Here is a 395-nt window from a genome sequence, read left to right on the forward strand (position 1 = left end):
GAATTCCAGTTGAGCTATTTCAAATCCTAAAAGATAATGCTGTGAAAGTGCTGCACTCAATATGCCAGCAAATTTGGAAAACTCAGCCACAGGACTGGAAAGGGCCAATTTTCATTCCAATCCCAAAGAAAGGTAATGCTAAAGAATGTTCAAACTACTGCACAATTGCACTCATCTCACATGCTAGTAAAGTAATGCTCAAAATTCTCCAAGCCAGGCTTCAGCAATATGTGAACCGTGAACTTCCAGATGTTCAACCTGGTTTTAGAAAAGGCAGAGGAACCAGAGATCAAATTGCCAACATCCACTGGATCATGGAAAAAGCAAGAGAGTTCCAGAAATACATCTATTTCTGCTTTATTGACTATGCCAAAGCCTTTGACTGTGTGGACTGT

Source organism: Bison bison, unplaced genomic scaffold (genome assembly GCF_000754665.1).
Source record: "Bison bison bison isolate TAMUID 2011002044 unplaced genomic scaffold, Bison_UMD1.0 scf7180017864155, whole genome shotgun sequence".
Taxonomy (NCBI): domain Eukaryota; kingdom Metazoa; phylum Chordata; class Mammalia; order Artiodactyla; family Bovidae; genus Bison; species Bison bison.